Below are 9,199 nucleotides of genomic sequence, written 5' to 3'. Positions count from 1 at the left end.
AGAGAGGATCTTCTGTAGTTGATTGGTTGGTTAGTTGGTTAGCAAACACTACTCAAGGAGTGATGAAAAAATATTAAGGAAATATACACAATTTGGTCTCTCAGGGATCTTTGCAAATTCTAAGTAATGAAATATTTCCTCACCAAATATCTATTGACAGTCTTCTGTATGTTTACCCTGTGTTGTCCCTGTCAGGAGTTTAAGAGTGCCTGATCTCAGGGAGAGTATATTCTAGAGAGAGTATATTTTGAATTTAAGCACACAGGCTCTGGTGTCAGACTGCCAAAGTTCAAAGGCAGAGCCTCACCACTGTCAAGCTGTATAACCTTGGGAGTGTTACTTGACTTCTCTGAGTTTTAGTTTTCTCATCTATAAAATAGGGTCATAGAATCTATTTGTAAGAATTGTTCTAAAAAGTTAGTGAGTTAATCCATGTAAAGCACTTTGGGCAAAACCTGACACATCAGGAAAGTTCAAAGATTGTTAGCTATGATTATTCTTATTGAGGTAAAAGACCTAACACATAGCTAAGCGTGCATAAGTAAAATGAAACAACAATAAAATTTAGCAGGCAACCTACCACCAAACAATATAGACAAAGGCGTGTGCTAAGCAAGAGTGACTGAATAGGTCTTCAGATGATCCTGAATGTTCCAGAGGATTTTAAGACAGTTCATTGGCTTATCTATAAAACTGCCCCTGTGAACTCGGCACTAGTTAGGCAGGGCTGTGGGATCTAAAGATGAAGTTTGGGGATGTGGCCAGATGGGGATTGTGTGGGATTGTAAAGAGCAAACTGAGCTCTTGAAGTCAGGAGTATTAGCCAAGGGAAAAGTGCCATCATCATTCATGAAGGCACCAGTTATTTCCAGTCCAGAATCATCCTGGACGCCAGTGCTATTGGGGCCAGCAGGGAAGGAACAGGCCCTCTCCAAGACTGAGGCTTTCCAAAAATGCCTTTTTTTATTCAGGTGGCAGATGAGGCCTTGGATGTATCAGGTAAAACATCACACTTCCCACTGTTCCATTGCTTGCTCTGCCACCATATTTCTGAATTACTCTAGGTTCTGGAGTTAGTTAAGCACCTTGTACTCTTCGGTGAGGCCCCTCAGTTGTGAAGACTTTGAAGCTAGCAAAAGTGTTTGGAGTGCGACAGAAAAGGACAAAAGTGAGTCATCTCCTCCTGCCTTGAGGAGAGTAAATGAATAACAGTTGTAAAATAAATTGGCAGGATTCAGGAAAGGAAGGAGCTGTTTCAAGCAGGCAAAAGGTTCTAGTTTATCCCAGTGGCAGAGTCTCCAGAATCAGCATACTACCAAATATACAGTAAACTAAAACTAGTTATCAAGTAAGTAAAGAATACCTTATGGCTATTGACAGAACACTGTGAATGGTGACAGGAAAAAAGCTTAGTAATGCCCATATAAAATGCCCTAATAAAACTGTGACACCTCTAATATAAAAGTGCAAATTTGAACATGGAACACTGGTAACTGCTTTTAGAGCATATGGAACACAGTTCTGTGATTTATTTCTTGTCACTGAGATAAAACACTCAACCCAATCTTAAACCTTCAGTTGCTAGTTTATAATAAGTCCCATTACTACAGGAATGTGGACCACCCTACATTTAGGTTGCAAATGTCCTTGGCCTCACTGGTGTCAAAAGTCAACTCCACTCCAAGGCAAATTGCAAGGACATTAGAGAATCAACTGTAGCATATCCCAGATAGCAATCACTTACAGGAACTTCAAGGATATTGAATGGAGTAGAATTTCTTGAGCTCCTTCTTCAAATCATCTCCCTTAAGAGACTTTCAGTTTTAGTAGTGGGTCTACAAGTACCTCTCTGATTAAAAACATGGGTGAAAGCAGACGAAAATAGGAATGTGGCCAATGCTCAGGATAGTGCACCTCCACTGGGGTAGGCAGATGAGGTGGGATAGGGTCAGGTGGTGGGAGGTACAATGATAGCTGGTCAAAGCCTCCAGATTTACTACTTGCTTTAAATCCACTCTCTCTCTTCGCCCACGTCTTCTCTCTTCTCTCTTCTCCAAGTACACTAAATTCAAAATTCTTCAAGGTATAGAATTTAGTCAAGGAAGGAATTGTGGAGAAATTGCCATAAAAGACATCTCTGGTAGCTTTTCAATAGGTGTTGCAATAATCACTATTTCTGTTAGCTGCAGTGTACAAGTGAATTAGAAGTGGAAAGGAAGCTTAAGGGTAGTTTATCAGATGCAAATGACTAGGGATTGGGTGCCTAAGACTGGAAGCAGGTGCTTAAGGCCTGCAGATAAGAGATGTTGGGCAAGCAACTTTATTTCTACCTGACTCCCTCCTTGAGATAACAGTGAAAACACCTGCAGAAGGCAGGCAGCCAGTGAGTTTCTTTGAGCAACAATGATCCCAAACAATGGTTCTAAACCATTAAGGTGTCCAGGGTTCACTAAAGAAGCTATTTTTCATGTGTATTCCAGGTTCCAACACCAGAAATCTTGTTCCAATAGGTCTATAGATGGGCCCCAAAAGCCAGTGATTCTGAATCAGGTGGTCTCTGAAAAACAGTAAGTTATTGGGTATCTGCAGCAGCAATCAGATCTTCTTCCTGAGGTACATATAAATATCCTCTCCTAACTTTCTAGAATTCTCTATATCCTGGGAAATCAGCCTGTGGGTGGGATGCTTGTCCTGGATGCCTCTTGCCTCCAGAAGGCATATAGTAGTTAATTTCTAGAAATCTGGGTACTACCTGATGATGACCTAACACCATGGAATTTCCTCCTTCAAAGTTGCTTGAGATATTCTTAAGCAAATTATTTAATTCCAGCGAAGCATTTGACAAGATGGCAGAGCTGTTGTTCTGAGAGTCAGAACACAAACCTTCAGCAGAAAAGCAGTAAAGACAAAAACAGACGCATTGTGTCTGTTGCCTGAGTCCAAGGATCAGAGCTTCCTACTGACTTTAACCTCTCACATGGTAAGAGGAGTAGAGCAGCCCCACTGTGTTGAACTTGCCACACCTCGTCCTTTGCTGGCAGGAGAATCCCCCCAGAGCTTTATTTCCTCCTGGGCAACCCAGCAGCATGGGCTCAGCTTGTCTCAAATCTGAGGAGGAGGGTGAGTTCATTGATGAACGTTTAAGAGACAGGTAAGGAAGTGAGAATAATTGGCCCCATATAGACCCATTAATGTGTTTGCAAAGTTACTAGCATCGCCAAGAGTCTCTATCCCTGAGGAATAACGTGGCTGAGAAACCGTTACTGAAAATAGATCCATATGAGTTCCCTGCCTGTATCCTGATCATTAGCTACAAAGGTGTGCTCTGCTTTAATCCTAAACCTAGTTCATATGATTGTTGTCAGAATTTCCTCTATACCGGAAAATAAAGTTGTAGTTTTTCTTTCTTTTATGCCAACATATATTCGTGAGTTAGAGTAAAGATGAGAAACTTCCTGCCCTTCCAGGCTGTAGTAAAATTAGAGGTGGGTTATTTAGTCCCCATATATTTGAGGATTTTCTAGGGATCTTTCTGTTATTGATTTCTAATTTAATAGCATGTAGTCAGAGAGCATACTTTGTATAACTTGGTGATTTTGAATTTATTGAGACTTGTGTTATGGCCCAAAATATGCTGTATTTTGGTAAATGTTCCATCTTCATTTGAAAAGAATGTGTGTTCCACCGTCGTGGGGTGAATTGTTCTATAAATGCTAATTAGGTCAAGTTGGTTACTACTGTTCATGTCTATTATATGCTTTATGATTTTCTGTGTTCTTGCATCAATTATTGAGAGAGGAGTATTGCAATCTCCAACTGTAATTGTGAGTTTATTTTTTCCTTGTCATTTTTCACTTTCTGTTTCATGTATTTTGAAGTTCTTTTATTAGGTGCATAAATGTTTAGGATTGATAAATTTACCCATTTTTAATTATAATATGGACTTCTTTATGATTCTAATATTTTTGCTCTTAAATATATCTTGTCTGATAATAATGTAGCCACTCAGTTTTCTCGTATTTTTTTAATTCTTTTTAATTTATTGAAGTATATCACTCATACATAAACATACATAAACAATAAGTGTATAGTAATAGTTGTGAACTTACAAAACAGACATATATAACATCATACTGAACTCTCGTGCCTCACCCTACCACCAATACCTTGCATTGTTGTTAAACATTTTTAACTAATGATTAAAGAGCATTGTCAAAATATTACTACTGGGAAGCGGATTTGGCTCAACAGATAGAGCATCCGGCTACCACATGGGAGGTCCAGGATTCAAAACCCAGTGCCTTCTGATCTGTGTGGTGAGCTGGCCCATGCACAGTGCTGGTGCACGCAGGGAGTGCCGTGCCACACAGGGGTGTTCCCCACATAGGGGAACCCTACCCGCAAGGAGTGCACCCCATAAGGAGAGCCGCCCCATGAAAAAAAAAAGCACAGCCTGCCCAGGAGTGGCGCTGCACACATGGAGAGCCAACGCAGCAAGATGATGCAACAAAAAAGAGACACAGATTCCTGGTGCTGCTGACAAGAATACAAGCAGACACAGAAGAACACACAGTGAATGGACAACAGAGAGCAGACAACTGGCAGGGCGGGGAGGAGGAGAGAAATAAATAAAAAATAAATCTAAAAAAAAAATTACTACTAACCAAAGTATTTTTTCCCCAACCTACCTTATTATTATTATTATTATCTTTATATCATATATGTGAACATACATAAACAATAAGTGTATAGTAAAAGTTGCGAATTTACAAAGCAAACATGTACAACATCATACAGGGGTCCCATACATCAACCCTCCACCAACACCTTGCATTGTTGTGAGACGTTTGTTACAAATTATGAAAGAATATTGTCAAAATCTTACTACTAATTATAGACCTTATAGTCAGGCCCCTGAGTGTCAACAGACTAGCAACTCCTACACTCTGGTTTATTGGACTTACCCCACTCAGCTAACATGGAGGTGAAGAAGGTCACCCACCACACCAGAGAGCCAAGAGTGCCTACAACTGAAAGCAGGAGAATTGCATCCAGTATCCATGTGAAATTTAAGACCTCTCTTGATATAGATGTGGAGTGGACACAACCATTCCAGGGTCCACAGGATGGAGGAATAGAGTATGGAATTGAGTGGACTTACTAATATTCTATTCATGCACTATTGTGATTAGTAATCAAAGAAAATGTGGCATTGATTTGGAGAAAGTGGCCATGGTAGCTGCTGAGGGTAGGGAATGGGAAGAAAAGATGTGATGTGGGGGCATTTTCAGGACTTGGAGCTGTCCTGGGTGGTACTGAAGGGACAGTTACCGGATATTGTATGTCCTCCCATGGCCCACTGGGTGGACTGGAGGAGAGTGTAAACTATAATGTGGACCATTGACCATGTGATGCAGCAGTACTCAGAGATGTATTCACCAAGCACAGTGAATGTCCCATGATGATGGAGGAGGTTGTTATTATGAGAGGACATTAAAAAAATAAAGACAAAAAAATAATTATAGATCTTACCTTATATTTGATGTATTTCTCCCCCAACCCACCCTATTATTATTTTTTAATGTATTTTTTATGACAGAAGTTGTACATTTATAAAACAATCATGCACATGTGCATAATTCCCAAACAACACCCCTTTATCAACACACCACCCCATGGAGAAACATTTGTCACAAATAATATAATATCATCTGATTGTTATCATGTCCATTGTGTGCATTTGGCAAACATTTTCCATACTGCCTGTAGCAGTTTGATATAGTTATGACTTCTAAAAATAAATACTGGATTAGGTTTGTAAACTGATCTGTACCTGGTCATGATTAAATTATTATTAGGGCTTTGATCGGGCCATGTCAGTAGAGTGTTGAGTGTCTGCCCCTTGGTGGGTGGGGACTCACAGATAAAAGGCATGGCAAAGGTCAGAGTTGGAGCTTTTTGATGCTGAAAGATTTTGATTTTGGAGTTTTGATTTGGAGCCCTAGGAAGTAATCACACAGAGGAAAGAGAAGCAAGCCTGGAGAAAACAAAGGACCTGAGCCCAGAGAGAAGCAAGACCTAGGAAGGGAGGAACCCAGGAAGCCTGAACCTTCACAGACGTTGGCAGTCATCTTGCTCCAACACGTGAAAATAGACTTTGGTGAGGGAAGTAACTTATGCTTTATGGCCTGGTATCTATAAGCTTTTACCCCAAATAAATACCCTTTATAAAAACTAAGCAATTTCTGGTATTTTGCATCCACACCCCTTTGGCTGACTAATACACTGCCCCATTATGTTGACAGTACATCTTTGTCATAGATGCAAGAATATTATATTATTACTGCTAAGCACTCCAGTTGTATCTTTCCCATGCTTTTCCACATTCCCATGACCCTGCTTTAGTGATGTAAATTTGCTCTAACTAACAAAGGACACACCTGCATCTGTACCATCAACCACAATTCTTTTTTTTTTTTTTAGGTTTTTTTTTTATTGACTTTGTAATAATATTACATTAAAAATATATATATATGAGGTCCCATTGAACCCTACCACCCCCACCCCTCAACCACAATTCTCATCCACCTCTTGGTTTACTGTGTTATTCAATTCCTAGATTATGCTCTAACATTGTCAGTTGGCATTTACATCCCTAGACTACCATTTTCGGCCACATCCCCATTTACAAACTAGCTGTTACTATTTGTTACTCCACTCTACACATTTCCACACTTTCACAGTAAAGCCAATTAAAACATCTACATACATTAAACATCAGTAGTCCATCTCAGTCTTCCTTTTATCTCCTTTAAGAATCCACCACCTACCATCAGGTCTTGAAGCTATTTTCCTACAATTTCTTCTGGAAGTTTTATGGTTCTTGCTTATATTTTTAGGTTTTTATCCATTTTCAGTTAATTTCTGGAAAAGGTGTGAGATAGGGGTCCTCTTTCTTTCTTTTGGCTGTGGGTATCAAGTTCTTTCCGCACCATTTGTTAAATGGACTTTTCTGTTCAAGCTATGTGGGTTTGACAGGCTAGTTAAAAATCGCTTGACCATACATGTGAGGGTCTGTTTCTGAACCATCAATTTAGTTCCATTGGTCTATGTGTCTGTCCTTATGCCAGTACAACACTGTTCCCAACACAATAGCTAGGCAATATAATTCAAGTCTAGAGAGGAGAATTCACTTTTCCTTTTTAAGATGCTTCTGGCTATTCGGGACCCTTACCCTTCCAAACAAATGTAATAATTGTGTTTTCAATTTTTTTTTAAATGCTGATGTTATTTGTACTGGGATTGCACTGAATCTGTTTATCAATTTGAGTAAAAATGACATCTTAATGATATTTAGTCTTCCAATCTGTGAGCATAGAATGTTCTTCCAGTTATTTAGGACTTTTTTTATTTCTTTTAACACTAGGTTGCAGTTTTCTGAATAAAAGTGCTTTACATTGTTGGTTAAGTTTATTCCCTACTATTTGATTTTCTGTCATATTTTATTTTCACCACTCTTTTGACACTTTTAGTTACCTTTATTGATATAATCTTCTTTTAGACTTTCTTCTAGGCCTCTCTCTCCTGTCTTTTCTCCACTCCCCCCACCGGCCCCAGATTTCAAGCGAGTTTAATATATGTGTCTCAAAAGCCAAGGGCAGGGAAAAGGTGAATAAAATAAAAATGGGATCTCAGAAAGAGGGCCCTTGGCACACACAAGGAGTGAGCAAGGGGAGGTGAATCAGAACCTGGAGCATGGAGGGGCTCATCTCATCGAATCCATAGTTCTCCTTGGGGAAGTCCTCTGTCATCACAGTTAACAGCCTGACAAAGGTGCCATATTTGGCCTGGCATTTCCCATTCACACTGTGACTCCTACATACATGACGGTGCCCTGGCAAGGACAGTACCCAGGTGTCAGCACCTCGCAGCGGCTGCCCCCAGTGATTGCACTGGCCTGGCCCCTCTCCTCACTGAGATGCTGGGAGACCTCTGCCTCCTGCTGTGCCCGCTCCTCTTCATTGTACTGGCCTAGCTTGCTGTGCTTCAGGAAGGAACGAACCTAGTCTTGTCTCTGGTCGTAGACTTCTTGTGAGATCTCGTATTTCCACCCTGGGTATGTCCTCATACTCGCCGAGGCAGGCACCACTGTGGTCGACGACATGGATGCAGCAGCCGTCATCCATAGGGTAGGAGCCCAAGAGTGTGTCCTCCTGATCCAGCTTGCTGTAGAACTTGTCATTGGGTCCATACAGCTCCAGTTCCATGCATGAAGCACCAGCTCCAGTTTATACTTGAACTCTGTGATGGTGAGGCTGTGACTGTACCACTTCCCCGAGCGGAAGCTGTTGAGGGAGTTGCTGATGAAAACAGTCACCATGGACACCAACAGCCCAGTCACCTCCGCCTCCACGCGTCCTCCCTGGCCGCAGCCCGGCTCTGCCACCTCTCCTGCTTTTCTTTTCAGGCTCTAGCACATCCTTAAGAATTTCCTGAAAATCTGGTCTCTTGGTTAGAAAGTCTCTCAGTTTCTGTTTATCTGTGAATATTCTAAACTCACGCTCATTTTTGAAAAACAATTTTGCTGGATATAAGTTTGTTGGCTGGAAGTTTTTCTCTTGTAGTATCTTAAATATATCAGACTGCTGTCTTCTTGCCTCCATGGTTTCTGGTGAGAAATCAGCAATTAATCTTATTGGATATCCCTTATATGTTTTGCATTGCTTTTCTCTTGCTTCTCTCAGAATTCTCTGTCTTTGGCATTTGACATTCTGATTAGTATGTGTCTCGGAGTTGATTTTTCAGATTTTTTTAGGATGGGAGTACATTGTGCTTCTTGAACATGGATATCTATGCCCTTCAATAGGGTTGGGAAATTTTCTACCATTATTTCTTCAAATATTCCTTCTGCCCCCTTTCCCCTCTCTTCTCCTTCTGGGACACCCATAATACATAAGTTTGCATATCTTTCACTGTCATTTAGTTCCCTGAGATCTTGTTCAACTTTTCCATTGTTTTCTTCATCTGTTCTTTTGTATGTTCACTTTCAGAGACCAGTTTTCAAGTTCACCAATCCTTTTTTCTGCCTCCTCAAATCTGCTATTATATGATTTCAATGTTTTTAAAATTTCATATATTGCACATTTCATTCCCATAAGATTTGCTATTTTTCTATGTATGCTTTCAAATTCTTCTTTGT

General features: G+C 40.4%; 1 pseudogene; it reads right to left on the bottom strand.

The window, feature by feature from the left end:
- Window positions 1-7,691: 7,691 nt before the first annotated feature.
- Window positions 7,692-8,398, bottom strand: LOC101426899 (tubulin-folding cofactor B pseudogene; annotated as a pseudogene).
- Window positions 8,399-9,199: the final 801 nt, after the last annotated feature.

This window comes from Dasypus novemcinctus, chromosome 3, assembly GCF_030445035.2.
Source record: "Dasypus novemcinctus isolate mDasNov1 chromosome 3, mDasNov1.1.hap2, whole genome shotgun sequence".
Classification (NCBI taxonomy): domain Eukaryota; kingdom Metazoa; phylum Chordata; class Mammalia; order Cingulata; family Dasypodidae; genus Dasypus; species Dasypus novemcinctus.
This window is presented reverse-complemented; position numbering and strand designations above follow the sequence as displayed.